Here is a 16,416-nt window from a genome sequence, read left to right on the forward strand (position 1 = left end):
TCAGATTGAGGAGCGAGGATTTGAAGTTAGTTATTTTCGACTTAATTTACCTACTATATAGATTCTTTTTAAACTTCAATTTTCTAATTATAATTTATTCTCAGGACTCCTCTCCACGACCACAATATGCCAGAAGCGAAAGTGATGTACCTACAACAATAAGTACAGCAGAAGGTATTTTCATTTTTTAAACATGAAATAATAACATTTGATATAATATATAACAGTTTATTACAATTTAATAGCTGGAAATTCATTAATTAATCTAACAATAGAATTTTATTACATATTATACAGTACAAAACTGTTATATAAGTGCGAAACCTAAAAGAAGAAATCTAAATATTAAAATGTAATTATAGTCTTAAAACCAATATGGTTTGATTCTCATATATTAAATACACAAGTACGATACGAAATATATAATAATAATAATGATATATTATTTATACGAGGAAATAGCGTCATTGCAACCAATGACAAATGATTTGTCGGCTTGAATTATGTCGTGTGTTGTTGTGTTCTGTACAAATCATAGTGAATAATAATAAAGGTGGACGTGTTGTTTACGATTTGATACATTTTTATTGTAAACTACAAGATATTATCAAAACAAAACCAAGAATATATACATCGATCCCGATGACAGGACGCCGCCGTCGGCGCCCTAGGCAACGGCAAGCGCCGTGGCGCCCCCCGGCCACACCTGTCAGCGCTTCTTTTTGACAGATTATTTTGACTTTTATGTTTAGTTTTAAGTGAAATTTCTTTGTGTTTTTAGTGTAATATATATATGCAAGGGACGTGCAGTCCTGGTGGTGGTGCGAAAGTAAGTACCGGTCAACCTACTCCGTCGCGGAGTGATCTAGTGCGTTGCCCCCACTGTTCCCAGGCCCGGTTTTTCAAAGGTGAGAGGGGTTTGAGAGTACATTTTGGCAAAGTTCACAAAAACCAAGATGTACTTTCAGGCCCCCAATCACTTAACAATACAGACTCTCCTCAAATTCCCTTATGGCAGACACTATCAAAATTAAAACATTCGGTGCCGGTTTTAAAGCGAGTTCCTCGGGGTGCGAGGCCTGTCGTGGCCCAAAGTTTGGCGCGCTGTATTGGCCTTGTAGTCCGAGAGAACTCACTAACCGCCTGGGAGCAGTTATTAACCTTCCCATATAGGATTCTACATGTTAAGAAAGACCAAAACAATCTTAATAGTTTGACAGCCAAAATTAAAGAAAATTGCCGACAAACCAGCCACGTTTTTGACTCAAAATTTTATATAAACAATAATCATTCGGTCTTTCATTATGTAGAGTCCAAATTAAGGGAGGGTGATATTGCGGGTGCTTGCTGTTTAGTACGGATGTAGTGGCGCCTTGCTCTCCAGAGACACTCGCGGCTCTGCAGAGCAAGCACCCTACAGCCCCGGATGACCTCTCTTTTCCAGATCCTCCCGATCCCGACTGGGAGCATATCGTTGTCGCAGCCAAAGACGTCCTCGCTGCCGTGAGCTCTTTCCGGAAGGGTTCCGCCGGTGGTCTCGACGGCCTCACACCGCAACACTTAAAGGACCTTATGTGTCCGGGCGCCGGGGAGGCTGGTGTTTCGCTTCTGGAGGAGCTCACGGCTTTAGCTAATCTAATGCTCTCCGGCAATGTGTGCGATGCCATCATCGACGTCTTGTATGGGGCAAATCTTTGCGCTCTACGCAAGACGGATGGTGGTATTCGGCCCATTGCCGTAGGGTGCACATACCGGCGTATGGCAGCCAAAATCTGTTGTAAGTAATACAGTCAATCATTAACAGAAAAATTCCAGCCCCTTCAGCTTGGTTTTGGCTCAAGAGGGGGCTGCGAGGCTGCCATACATGCCCTAGCCTCATACCTTGGTTGCGGTCAAGGAGAGGTCATCCTGAAGGTTGACCTGAAAAACGCCTTTAACTCGGTTAATAGGGACACCCTGTTGACTCAGGCAAAATTAGAAACCCCAAAATTATACAAATTTCTTTATCAGTGTTATAGACAACCTACAAAATTACTATATAAGGACAATCTTTTGGCATCTTCGGTTGGTTGTCAACAGGGTGAACCTCTTGGACCGGTCATTTTTAGTTTAGACATACACCCAATTATTAGACAAATAAATTCAAAATTTAATGTCTGGTACTTGGATGATGGAACTCTTGGAGGTGATGTTGACACTGTTTTGCAAGATTTAGCATTCTTAAAAACCAAATTTAGCGAAATTGGTTTGGAATTAAATTCAAATAAAAGCGAAATTTACCTTTCCGATAAACTAGATAAACCTTTAGTTATTTCTAAATTTAACTCTTTGGCCCCGAACATCAAAATTGTGCAAAACAGTTTTCTTCGCCTCCTTGGGGCCCCCATCCTAGAAGAGGGTTTCGTGCCATTCATTGAAGAAAAAACACAAAATTTTAACGAAATTTCGGACCGCCTACTTAAAATTAACCTACATTCGGCATTCACTATTATCCGATATTGTCTTTTTGTCCCAAAATTTACTCATGCACTAAGATCATCCCCTTTCTGGAAAAATCTAGCACCTCTTGTCAAAATTCACAGTATCATCAAGAATATACTGAGCAAAATTCTAAATGTGGCTTTGGACGACCGAGTGTGGCTTCAGGCCTCCTTACCCATCCGTTTGGGTGGCCTCGGCGTCCGCAAAATTTCCAATGTCAGCTTACCTGCGTTCCTGTCCTCGGTTCACAACACGGAAGAGTTAACCAGGAAAATTTTAACCCCCACACTGGTTGACTCTGAAGTGTCGTGCAAGACCGACGCCATGAACTCATGGAGAATGATCGTTTCAAATGCCGAGTTGCCCCGAAACCTGTCCTCCCAGAGACAATGGGACGCGCCGCTCTGCAGTTTATTAAGACAAAATCTTTTAGAGACGTCATCCTCTCCTGCGGAGCGTGCTCGCCTGTTGGCTGTGGGAGAGTGGGAGTCGGGCCTTTGGGTTCAAGCACTTCCATCTTTTAACGTGGGCACGATGATGGATGATGCTACCTTTCGCATCGCCACTTGCCTCCGTTTGGGTGCTCCTTGCGTTTCTCCGCATCGCTGTCTCTGTGGAGAAGCTGTCGACCGTCTTGGGCACCATGGTCTTTCCTGCAGTAGGAGCTCTGGTCGTATACCCCGACACGCACACCTCAACGACATCATTCGCCGGTCTCTTGCCGCCGCTGGAATGCCAGCCATCTTGGAACCCAATGGGCTGGCGCGCGATGACGGGAAGAGGCCGGACGGTATGTCGTTGATGCCTTGGAGGATGGGACGGCCTTTGGTGTGGGATGCAACTTGCGTCGACACCCTTGCGCCGTCTCATCTTCCAAGGACGGCCGTTGCTTCTGGAGCTGCTGCTGCGGCTGCCGAAGACCTCAAGCGGCGCAAATACAGAAGTCTTGTTGGTGATTATGTGTTTGAGCTGTTTGGGGTCGAGACGCTGGGACCATGGGGCCCGAGCGCCCACTTACTTTACAAAGACATCGCCAAACGCCTCGTCGACAGTTCCCGTGACCAGAATGCTGGCATTTTCTTGGGACAAAGGTTAAGCATTGCCATGCAACGTGGCAATGCTGCCAGCATTCTGGGAACGTTCCCGATAGACAGCGATGTGGAGGAGTACTACGACGCGTAGCGCGCTTCCTTTCTTTTATATTCTTAATGTTTTTTTTATATATTTGTGTTTTTTTTTTCGTCAATGTGTATATATAGTTTTAATTTTAATAATTTAATGTAAATATTTAGTTTTATAAGTTTTGTACTGTATAATATGTAATAAAATAATAACATCATTAGTGCCCATTTAGTTAAGTGAATTTCGTTTCGTGTATTTATTTTACTGCAGACAGTCTCTATCAACTCTCCTGAAGTAACTCCTGCAAGGACGACCGCGGTGTCGACATCAATTCGGTATCCAAGAACACCTTCGCAGGCGATATCGTCCTTATTGTCGACGTCACGGCGTCAAAGGTCAACTCCAGTCCGAGCTCGTAGAGTACAAACTACCTTCGAACGAGCTACCAGCGAGTTTGTTTCAGTTGAAACTCGCCGATTTGTACTTGAAGAGACCCGAGAGAAAAACGAGGCTTTGGTCAACTCATCCCACTCGACCTCATCCCGCGGGATGAGATGTCCTAGTACAATTTTTGAATCGGACAACTCATCCCGCTGATATATTTTACGATTTGTACAGACTTGAAAAAAAGTGGTTCACGCGCATTAGGGCTAATTAATTCTTAGTGTGGCAACCGACTCGATAATGTTGTAGAAATATGGAACGGGCTTATCAAAAAATGTATTAAATCAAAACCGAATATTGCTCAATTGTTGGCTTGGGTGATAGTGGTTGGTGAGGGCTTGAGCAAAGACATACATTTCTACGCCTCCATTATAAAAAAATCTACAGGCGGCATCAAAATTTTGAAGCGACTACCTGAAACTATGGAGAGCAAGAAAAAAATTGACTATCCCATAAACTAATTGATCACCGGGAAAATTTCAGTAGGACATTTTTTGGAAAAACTAAGAAGATGATTTTGTATATTAATTTATTCAGATTAAAATTTTAAGTTTTTTTTATATTCGTACATACATTTTATATTTGGCACTTATAATAGTTATAGTTTGTGATTTTAGCTTTTCGACCGCCACAGAAAAAACACTTCGCCGTGCCCTCCACGCCAAGACACAAATTCAATGTCCAAAATGTTATCGATTAAGCATATTGATTTGAATGCCTCCGTGGCGCAGTGGTTTAGGTCGCCACGCCGATACCACCGCGTCGGGAGGACGTGGGTTGAGTTCCCACACAGAACAATTATTTGTGCTTTCCATGAATGATTGTTTCGGGCCTGGTTGTAATTTGGTTCCGTTGTTTGTATGTTTGTAAAAGTCCCCGTGACACCAGAGCAATTCTTAGAGCGGGAGTTGTCCTTTTAAAAAGAAAGTAAATAAAATATATCGATAAATAAGTGAGTAATAATCAGACATCAGAAATTTTTGAATATAAGTACAGCTTATAACACAAAAAGAATATTTATTTAACCTCATCTCCTACTGTAATAACCTTAAGACCACATTTATAGCTAACAAACAAACACTCTTGTTCACGAATGTACAAATATTTTAAATAATACAGTACATTTTACCTTTTGTTTAAAGCGGGATGAGTTGACTAAAGAAAAATAATAAAAATATTAATGTGGACAACTTATCCCGCGGGATAAGTTTTAAGCGGGATGAAATAACCAAAGCCTCAGAAAAACACGCATGAGAGGGAATATATTAATTTTAATAAAAATTAAGAATAAAACCGGGGTTAATATTTTTTTTTAATATAGGTTTAGTTATACTTACACGGAGCGACTGCCTAACTGACCTGCACAACCCAGTTACCTGGGATTTAACACGATACCCTTCGGGAAGACTGGTTGTCAGACTTTAAAATTTCCGACTACTGCTAACGACTGTCAAAGATCTTCGAAAGTGACAGGCGGGACCCACAACTTAACGTGCCTTCCGAAACATCAACGCACCAACCCACAGAACAACCACGGCAGCGTGGTTTAACCTCAGAGATAAAAAAAAATAAACAAAAATATAAATCAATCATAAATATTGAAAATTCAGTATTAATGCTCTTACCTTTTTGTGGCTCTTAAGTATTTTAATATTATTTTCAGATTTATCGTGTAAAGTCAATATTAAAAGGAATCCCAAGAGAGTAGAAATAAAGATAAAGAGAAATCGTACAGGGAACGTTCCGGTAGAAAAACGTCCAGAACTGAAAACCTTATGGATATTATGAACCGATTATTTATATCATCTGACCCCGTCATAAACCAAATATCTTTATGCGAGTCATAATTTTATAGGTAACGTAGGTAAACGTATTTGCCTGTGAATGGAATTAGGTGTCTATCTAACATTTCTATGCCAGGAAGTAAAGTCAAAAAACAACTTGAAGTCCAAAACAGTGCCCATATCAATGGTATGGCTCATATCAGAGATTAGTCGCTATGGCGAAAAACTATTCACAAAGTTCTGTAAGTAGATTCATTCATGAGGTCACCGATGCTTTATTAAAAGGAAATAATGAACAATTACATTGCGTTCCTCAATAGTCTAGAAGAAAGAAATATTATAAAAAAAACCCAGTAAGTACCTACCAGTTGTGCACCCATTGTAAAATGTATATCTAATTATTTCAAATACAAGCTAAGATAACCACTTTGCTTTAATTTTAAAGGTTTGACTCAAAATTCGGCACTCCCGGGGTTATCGGATGATGATTCCCATTTCCGCATTTATACACCCAATAAGGAACGCGAACACTTGTTTTACAATAGAAAACATTACTATTCCTTAAATGTGCAGATTGGTAAGTTTTCGAAAAATTAAAAAAACCGACAAACTTTTGTTTGATAAATAATTAGCAGGTTGTTAATGTTGTCCAAAATTTACGGGTATATATATATATTATATGATAGTGAGTGTCGAATACTAAGCGTTTCCGCAAGTATGGTAGTACCACGCAGGACACGTTTGTATGGAAATTTCGCAATGAGAACAATTTTATGAAAACGTTGCACGAACAAAAGGAAAATGTTTGGTTACTAGGTAAAAAAGTTCCTACCAAAACCGCGGAGCTCCGAATCACGGGCCTGGACGACTCTGCCTCCTCAGAGGAGATCAAGGTCGCTCTCTCGGCGGCCGGTGATTGCCCCGAGGACTCTGTCCGTCTGGGCCAAATCCGTCTCGGCCCTCATGGCGGCGGATCGATATGGGCCTGCTGCCCAGTACCGGCGGCCAAAAAGGTCATTGATGGTCGCAATAGGTCTCGCCCCGCCTTGGTCCTCGGGAACTTCAATGCCAAATCAACGGCTTGGGGTTCCCCGTCTGAAGTCCCAAGTCGAAGACTGGATGGCGGCCACGGGCCTTGTTGTTTAGAACCGGGGTTCTGTGAACACGTGCGTGCATCAATGGGGTGGGTCCGTAGTGGACCTCATATTTGCCACCCCCGCACTTGCGCCGCGTGTCCAGTCCTGGAGAGTCCTCGAGGGGGTTGAGACGCTCTCAGACAATCGATATATCAGGTTCAGCGTCTCCCTGGTTACTACCTCGGGGGGCCATGCGTATCCAAGACACCCCGGTCGAAGTAGGACAGCGCTGGTCCCTGAAACGCCTCGACATGGAGGCGCTCGTCGAAGCCTCCATCGTTGACGTCAAAAAAATAAAAAAAAGCTATCCCAAAGACCTTGGCTAATGACACCCATTCTTGGCGCTGACGACGGAACTCTAGAATCTTTAGACACGGCTGTGCATGGCAAGGCGCGGGTTACTATAGAGAATACGTTCGAGAGGCTAAAAAATAAATGGAGATGCCTACACAAAGATAGAACACTTCATTACGCTCCACGTACGGCAAAACAATCGATTTACGACGACAAAAATATTTATGATAAAATTATAATTAAAAAAGAAAATTCACAATGTTTTACAGTGAGTTTCTAAAAAAATAACATTCATTGAAAGCAAAAAAACTAAGTTATAATTTATTTTTTGTGAATATATTATTTTTGTATTTACATTTTTTTAATATTTTATTTGCTTTTTAATTTTTTTTCACTTGTATTTTTTTGTCATTTATGTTTTTTTTTATTTATACTTAAATATACTAATTGTTAAAAGGTCATAACCGCAAAACAAAAGCCATTTAATTTATTGAGTAAGAGTTAATTACTTAAACATATGTTTGAGAGGCTATTACCTATCCCATACAGATAGAAGTTTCTTAATCAACCTATGGATCCATAAGTAGATCATTATCACAGAAAAGGGATTAAGATATATAACGTTAAGTTCCTACGAAAAAAAATACGAATTATCAAGTAAGCAATACTAAAATGGTAAATCTTCGAACATAGAAAGACAAGCTTTAGTTTGATAAATAATTAGCAGGTTGTTAATATAGTCCAAAATTTACAGGTAGATATATGGTAGCGAGTGTCGAATACTAAGCGTTTCCGCAAGTATGGTAGTACCACGCACGACGCGTTTGTATGGAAATTTTGCAATGAGAACAATTTTATGAAAACGTTGCACGAACAAAAGGAAAACGTATGGTTACTAGGTAAGCTAGGTAAATGTCTTTACCTACTACATATTATGTGCAATAGTTAATGCATAGATAAGGGCTAGGTTGATTTAAGAAACCGTAAGCACTGGTTACTGTTTCTTAAATAAAAGAACAACTACGGTTGTGGAGACAAAAAACTTACCCATAACCCTTAACTCTAAATGCCTATATAATCATATGATTGACTTTGCAGGTTACTCAGGATATCCCCAAAGACCTTGGCTGATGACACCCATTCTGGACGCTGACGACGGAACCCCAGAATCTTTAGACACGGCTGTGCACGGCAAGGCGCGGGTTACTGTAGAGAATACGTTCGGGAGGCTAAAAAATAAATGGAGATGCCTACACAAGGACAGAACACTTCATTACGCTCCACATACGGAAAACAATCGATTTATGACGACAAAAATATTTATGATAAAAAGGTCATGTCCACTCATGGTCAAATGGTCGGTTCAAAAATGCTTTTTGTAAAAAAAACGAATAGTGGTAAATAATGCAGGTATAACCCACTTTTCACTATATGTATCAATAAAAAAATATTCAATGGAGAGATTGTTCAGAAGACCCCTAAAAATTGGATAATAATTAGCTGCACAAGCGGTTTCGCACGTCTGTAAATTATTTTATCCCATGGAAATATCTCATTAGGATAAGATGGGGGATCTTCATAGAACCAATAGCAGCCAAAAATAATGTTTAATATTTTTTTGTCTGTCTGTCTGTTTGTTTGTTTGTTGTCCGCTTTTCACGCAAAAGCTTCTGGACGAATTTTGATGAAACTTTTTAAAACTTTTTTTGTTACATAGCTATTAGTCCTCGCAAACATATAGGCTATCTTTTTTTGGAAATTCTCTCTTTAAGGGGGTAAAAAGAGAGGGGTAAGTTTGTATGAAACCCCGTGACTTTTGAAGCGATTCCGTTTAAAATTAATATTTGGCTATTTGGTTAGAAGTTAATAATGACGCAATAAGGATTTTTGGAAATTCTGCCTTGACGGACGGGGGTGAAGAAGGGGGGTAAGTTTCTATGAAACTTCATCAGTTTTGGAGCTAAAAGCGGAGCTGCGTGGGTCAGCTAGTAGTAAATAATTACATCACTTGCTATAATAATCGCATCGTGCCTCGTTGAAACTTGTTACTGTATTAGATCGTTAAGTTTGTAAATCTTTTACTATTTTTACAAGAATATATACCATATGAATTTATATCGATATGAATAGTTTTTTTTAATGTTAAACTATACGAAGACATACACTTAATATAAACTAAATATGAACTATTTTTTTAACCTCTTGTTTTAATTAGGACGAATTCAACTTTTAGACCACGCAGTTTGCTGCTAATTATTCGCTAGGTTGAAATGTGGCTTACTGTGCAAATAATACGGGCGAGCTCCGCTTCCAACGTCTATGCGATGTCCTTCTCTCTTGTACAAGATAGACAGAGAAGGTAGTAAGTAGCTCTGTCTCCACTTACGTGGCTTGTAAAGCATCAATGCACGAAAGGAATAGAAAACACTTTAATTCTAAACTTACAACACGATACCCCGTTTCCATCTGATCTGTCAATAGTACCTATTTGTTTTAAAATAAAATAAATCTGTTTAGATATTTTTCGGCTGACAAGCGGCTATGTTGGCTATGCAAAGTTTATTTGAAAGTTCACTGTCTGCTGCATAAAGGGTTCAATATTTCGCATGAGACTCATAGCGGGGGTGTAGCTCAGCGGTAGAGCATCCGACCACGAGTCGGCAGACCTCGGTTCGAATCCGGGTGCCCCCAGTCCACGGACATCATCAACACTTTTTTATAATATATTTTAAGATAGTTTTTACAATATTGCACTAAATTTATTATACCTAATTATTTTAGTTGAACACTAAATTACTTACTTTTATTTTAAAGGTCTGACAAGGAAGTACAAGTTATCATTTGTCAAAAAATCGAACTTAAGGTATTAATTAGTTTGACAAAAAAATGTTTATCAGACAGAGCAAGTCTTCTGACGGCCACATTTTATTGTGTATATAATTATGTATTGCGCTCACCCTTCTTCATAGGTATTTCTTTATAGGTAAAGGTGTGTGTTGAAACTCAAACATACAGTAAAATACCACGACAAACAATAAATTCTAAGAAGGTGAAAAATAAAATCGGATGCTCTACCGCTGAGCTACACTCCCTCTACGAATGGCATACGAAATAATGAAACCGTTTACGCGACAGACAGTGATCGTTTGATAGGGCTCCTTCAAAATTAATATGATAATCTCTGGTTGTTATCAGAGATATAAAATTAAAACCATATGGTAGTTTAAAATGATAATTATTATTTTATAAATAAATATGTACATGATGCCTTCTGCCTCGTCGTCTTGAGATTTTAACAAAACTTGTTGAATTTAATACGTATACATTTTTTCAAATAATGTGATTTAGAAAATTTCTTAAATTATATTTATGGTGATAAGGTTAGCTGACAACTGTCGAAAATAATGTTTTAGAAGAGGAAGTTTGTGTTGCGTAGTTTATCATATTATGTATTATGTCAATATTGATGTCGGTAAGTTTGGATTCTGCTGCCTTTCTATATATTTGCTACATCGTCGTAGCACTAAAGGAGCAGCTGGGCCTTTTCTGAATGCATAAGTTAGCAGTGTAAAAAAAAAATGAATGCATCGACCGTGAACCGAACCCGGGTCACCCGCGTGTAGGCGAGCATTCTACCACTGAACCACCGACGCTTGTAGTTATAAAGGTAGTTCTTTACACTGCTTTAACGCCTCCCTCTTTTTTATGGTATATTCCCGTTGTCCACCCCCTGCTTGTCCACCCCGGGTGGACAGAGACACAAATCTTTTAAAAAGTTCTCGGTGTCCACCCCTGGGGGACAGTGAGAATTCATTTTAAATTATTCCCGCTGGCCACCCCGGGTGGACAAAGACACGAGTTTCATATTACTACTCTCGATGTCCACCGCCGGTGGACAAAGCCACTGCTTAAATAAACATTCTCAATGTTCACCGCTTGCTGGAATTGGGTGTAAATAATTATCACAAAATTAATTGAATAGGTAGTTTAATCATATTATCAACAACGTCAAAGACCTTCGGTAAAAGTACTATAATACCGCTAAGTACTATAGTACTCATTGGTATTTTCGTTTGTATCTATGCTATAGAGAATGTTAATAAGTCAAACATCAAATTTTAAACACGTCATCGTTAGGCCTAGCGCAGACAGAGCGGAATAATCCTCGCGCGGTCTCGGGCATTTTCTTTACGGCTCGCGTATGCTCGAGCATGCTCGCGACTTCGCGAGCCTGCGCGAGGAAAGCGTTCTGGGTAACCACTCTACATTAAACATGCCAGTTTTTCGTGAAAATTCGTCAACGATGGTGGACTGGGCCATGATTATGATTGCTCTTTTGGCTGAAGAAGAATAAAAATGACGTTCTCCCTCTTTAAACTCAGTAACAACATTGATAATGTTCGCACGGTGCCGGCGCCGGCGGCGACGCGATGCCGCGCGGGGATACCCGCGCGTCCTCGAGGACGCGCGAGCATTTTTTGTCAGGTTCAAGCACTTGTGCACTTTATTTTATTAATAATTTTAAAGTTGATTTTCGAATGCGTTAAAAAAATCCTCTCCGTTGCGCTCCTCTCGGTCTGCGCTGACCCTTAGTCAAACATCTCATGTGTATTTGTGGTAGGTATATTAAAAAAAATATTACCGAGTATATGTGTCACCATTTCGCATTTACACTACTTTCTGTGTTTCTTATGATAACATAAGTATTCGCTATCCTTTAACCATGTCGTTTGCAAACGCGGCTGCCGGTACTTCTTCTGGTGAAGTACATTTAACATTTGTGCATAGGAAAGGTGGAATAATTTTATTGCATGGAGGGCATGAATATTGTAAGAAGCGAAAATATAATACTGGTTTAGAAATCTGGGAGTGCACTGAGAGAAAGAAAAATAAATGCAAAGGACGACTAAAAATAAAAGTAAGTAGATAATTATTTTAATACCTTTTATATTTTAACCCTTTTAAATTTAATATTATATTTATTAATTTGTTGGATATAATGTTCAAGGGCCCGCGGTAATTTTTTTACTTTTTTTACAGAACCAGAATATTATTGAAGAACAGCCTCATTTTTGTCTACCCAATTTTGCAAAAAATTCCATTCAGGAAAAAATACAAGAATGCAAGGATAGTCTAGCGTCTGGTTTGACATCGGTGCCAAACACCTATAATACAATAGTGAGTGAACTCAAAGATTCTGGCATCGACTTGATTGAACATGTACCTTCATTTTCGAACATTAGATCGAGTCTGTACCGACACAGGAACAAAAGTGTAGGTATGAAAAAAACCCAGTTCAAAAATGTGGAAGAGTTTGAAGTGCCCCCGAGATACAAGGACTTTCTTTTAGCAGACTATTATAATGACGGTAATCGAATTTTAATATTTTGTATCGAAGAAGCTAAACGTTATATTAGTGAGACTCGAGATTTTTTTTGCGACGGAACATTTAAATGCTGTACAGCACCTTTCACGCAACTTTACTCCATACATGGAGATATAGGCAGTACTGAAAATAGTACTAATATCATACCATTGATGTACGCATATATGACTCGCCGCGATGTCGAATCGTACACAATTCTATTTGACCTAATTAAGAGTCAGTTACCTGGATGGAAACCTAGAATGATTAAAATCGATTTTGAGACAGCTGCAATAGAAGCTATCAAATCTACTTTTCCATTGGCTAAAGTCAAAGGGTGTTTTACTCACTTTAGAAAGGCTATATGGAAAAAGGGTCGTGACTTGAAACTGACCACATCCGGAGATATTTATAAAATAATTGGTTGCACTGACTGCCGTGCTTTCGTTGCTACCCGAATCGGGAGTAATGAACGGGTGGCTGTATATAACCCAGAGAAGCACTAGTGATCCTGACGTCTTGCAATTTCGAAATTACGTAGAAGATTACTGGCTACGTAATGATTTTATTTCCATCTGGTGTGTTTTCGGCGAGAGACATCGCACAACCAACACGGTCGAAGGGTGGCATAATAAACTTAATAAAGCCATGGGGAAGAAGAAACCAAACGCACTCTTGGCACTAAAGATACTTAAAGAAGATGCGAATTATTACGTAGTGCGTAAAAAGCAAATTAACCTAGGGATAAGTAAACTCAATAAACGTAAAAAAATATATATTTTAAGTGATCAATTTATTAACGAAATGCAAATGCGATTGCTAAATGGGGACTTGACTATTGCTTTATTTTTAGAAAAGATGAGAATATAAAAATATTTCTGTGACTATGACTAGATGTTGATTAAACTACCTATTCAATTAATTTTGTGATAATTATTTACACCCAATTCCAGCAAGCGGTGAACATTGAGAATGTTTATTTAAGCAGTGGCTTTGTCCACCGGCGGTGGACATCGAGAGTAGTAATATGAAACTCGTGTCTTTGTCCACCCGGGGTGGCCAGCGGGAATAATTTAAAATGAATTCTCACTGTCCCCCAGGGGTGGACACCGAGAACTTTTTAAAAGATTTGTGTCTCTGTCCACCCGGGGTGGACAAGCAGGGGGTGGACAACGGGAATATACCTTTTTTACTGTAGAGTAAAAAAATATGTACCAACATTCAATTACGTCTTCAGCTATATTCCTAATACTAGTATGAGAAATCCCGTAAAGAGCTGTATAAACTGTCAAATTGTAAAATTGGATAATCTACCGTAGCTAAGAGCGTAGCAAATCTTGCTCCAAAACCTTTAGTAAAAATATATGATTAAGGTATAAATGATGTATTAAAACAACAATTCCTTATGTAGAAGCACATTTGAAATTAAATAAAACCCTGTTACAGGCTTGTAATCGTATTATTATTATGGTTTATATTTTTTGTGTAGAGTTGACTCCATTTGATTGTCTGCAGCGGCACTTTAAATATTTAACAAGCATAGGTAAGTGTGTTCGTTACGCCTATAATATTTTGACTCATATCTCACATGCGGATCACAGCACTACAGCGCCACGTCTTCGTTGCAACTTTGGTTTAATTGTAACCTCTATCGCATTTAGTCTAGACTGTAGGGAATATAGCTCCAAATAAGTTCAGACAGCTTTTAATAGATGTCGTTTGGGAGCACGCTCAGATCCCTTTAAAAGCTCAGCAAATAGTTGAATTCCTCAGCTTCCTCCCGTCAGTCTGGCAGCTAGGACGGGTCCAAATTGACAGGAGGAAGTGGATAAAATGTTGAAAGGGTGGTACATCCCATAAAATGTACAGATCTGCACGCATGCGTTGTGGCGCTGTTACAAGACTTCGTTTACTCCTCGACCTTGCCGCGCTAATGTTTATGCTCACACAAATGTAATATGATGACTTTTCCGAAAAGTTATATAAATATGTAAAGTAACAATTTGTTATAAATGTACTTTTTATATTTAAAGAACTGACACAATACATGATTGTCTTTTTTTTTAGTCATTGTTCATTAGTTATGAATAAATAATTTAAACTTAATCATCGATCATCAATCAAACTAAATTTTGCCAAACACTGATAACAAAGGATATTTGTACTCGTATGTGACAAAGTGAACATAGCATTTAGTCCTTTGTTGTGCCTATATACGTATAAAATAAACGAAAACTGTTATTTAGTCGGAAACAACAATATTAAATAAAAACAAAATAGAGAGGATAAATATCCTTTGATCGGAGACAATCAGATCAATTTATTAAATACCTAACTTAAATTTGTACAGAAAGTCAGAAAGAAACCTGTACACAACAAAATTAAACAATATTATCTGTGCTTAAATAAAGGAGTAATTCAATTTTATAAAATGTTTTTTATTCTTCCAAGATATTTGCTTTTTCTTAGGACACAAAAACGAGAATAACAAAACTTCTGACACCACCGGATCGACTCACATTTGTGATGTTAGAAAACGGCGGGCAATCGGGATCAAACCGTATATACATATAAATATTTAGTTTTATTTACAAACGCGCGGTATTTAGGTATAAATATTAAATTCCATTTGCCATTTTACTGTAGTACGTTTGCACAACGCTATCTGACGGAATAATAAAACAACAAGAGAAATTGGGCAGTACAGACCTGTGACAAAATCCATACGATGGCGCTACTTGTTTTGAGACAGCATAAAAAAGTTTATTAGAATATAAATACTGTTTGTAGCGAACACCTCTTTGTAAATGAATAAATTGTATTGTAAATTTAATAACTATAATAAGCACAGAAATATACATAGGAAGTATACTATAAAATACAGCGGCATCTACCAGCGAAATCCTGCAATATCGTGTAAAGGGATGAGAGGGAACCTGAAGTCTGAAATTTTCCACAAGGGCTCGTTAGCGCAGTTGGTTAGAGCATCGTGCTAATAACGCGAAGGTCGAGGGTTCGATCCCCTCACGAGCCATATCTTTTTAACGCCAAAAGTATTCAACTTTTTACACAATATATAATCGTTCCTATATCCTTGTATGAGGTAACGTCTGCTCACTTTCTCTTGACACTCAAATCCAAGGGAATCGTGAAAGATTCTTCTATTTCCAGTCTCACTCACACCAAGAACTTCTTAACATATTGAAATTATACTTAATTGTTTTTAATAAATATTTAAAGTCTGAACCATCTGTAGAGTAACTGTTGATGTCAATCGGCTAGATAGTAGATACTGTAGATACGAACATTTTAACTTAGTTTAGAACAAAAAATATGTAAACGTAATGGTTTGCTTAGCAACTGCATCATCTACAGCTGCTTTTTGCCCAGTATTGCAACATTAATGATAAATATTATGCACTAGCAACGCCTATACTACTATACTACCCCATAATAGGTTTGTACTTACATTACATCAATATAACTTCAAGCAGTTATAGTTCAATTCAATAGTAACGAGAACTTACCTTTAGTTTTATTTTTAAACAAATACTATTTACTTCCGATCTGTAAATAGTATTTGTTTAGAAATAAAACTGTCTACATTATTTTTTGGCTGACAACCGGCTATGTTAAATATGATATTTTATTTGAAAGTTCTTATTACATGTTTGCATTTTTATTATAAGTTTTGAAGTTAAGTTTATGGATAAAATATATTACTATAACTGCACGTTTGACGCAGCGGTTTAAGCAGTCACCTCGCCGCAACAACCGTAGCGCCGCGTGT

General features: G+C 38.4%; 1 protein-coding gene and 1 non-coding gene across 2 annotated transcripts in view; one reads left to right on the forward strand and one right to left on the reverse strand.

Moving 5' to 3' along the window:
* The window catches only part of LOC142986585 (ADP,ATP carrier protein 1-like), a 104,375-nt gene that overhangs the window by 37,816 nt on the left and 50,143 nt on the right, over positions 1-16,416 (reverse strand). The window lies entirely within an intron of this gene.
* TRNAI-AAU (transfer RNA isoleucine (anticodon AAU)) lies at positions 15,587-15,660 on the forward strand. Its single transcript has one exon. It is a non-coding gene; the product is annotated as a tRNA-Ile (tRNA).

The sequence above is a fragment of the Anticarsia gemmatalis genome, chromosome Z, assembly GCF_050436995.1.
Source record: "Anticarsia gemmatalis isolate Benzon Research Colony breed Stoneville strain chromosome Z, ilAntGemm2 primary, whole genome shotgun sequence".
Classification (NCBI taxonomy): Eukaryota; Metazoa; Arthropoda; class Insecta; order Lepidoptera; family Erebidae; genus Anticarsia; species Anticarsia gemmatalis.